Source organism: Haliaeetus leucocephalus, unplaced genomic scaffold, assembly GCF_000737465.1.
Source record: "Haliaeetus leucocephalus isolate CR32 unplaced genomic scaffold, Haliaeetus_leucocephalus-4.0 Scaffold256, whole genome shotgun sequence".
Taxonomy (NCBI): Eukaryota; Metazoa; Chordata; class Aves; order Accipitriformes; family Accipitridae; genus Haliaeetus; species Haliaeetus leucocephalus.
In genome coordinates this window covers 22,106-22,602 of record NW_010972692.1, presented here as the reverse complement: position 1 = coordinate 22,602, position 497 = coordinate 22,106, and positions in this window count along the sequence as shown.

The following is a 497-nucleotide window of genomic DNA, read 5'->3' as shown; positions in this document are numbered from 1 at the left end:
TGCACCTCTTGCCTCTTCCTCTGCCCAGCTCAGCTGGAAAGTACGTTTGCTGCAGAAACTGCTACAGCCTGCGACTCCTCCTCAGGTTGTCAGCTTGGCCCTGTGTAGAGGCTGTTGAGGTCATCGACTCTGCACGGGACACCAGCACCCTGGAGAGCTTTAGTCCCAGTCATTCCTTTCCCCTTGGGCAGCGGCGGTTCTGTCGCTGCTACAGGCAGCTGCTTTCTCGAGGGCACGGGGCTAGGATGAAAACAGGCTGCGGCACGCTCCAGTCAGACTAAGATGCTGTTCTCTGGGGACCCGGTGCAGGGAAAGCTGAGGTACTTTCTGCACTGCCAACGCCTCTTCACAAGGGAACGACGCTCTGGTTTTAGCAGAAAAAGGTGTCGGTCGCAGGCAGCCACGTATCACCGTGCACAGCTGTTTGGCAGGTGTCTCGCTTGTTCAAGTAGAGGCGTATTTCTTGCCTTGCGGTCTTGATGCCAAAACAATGAGGG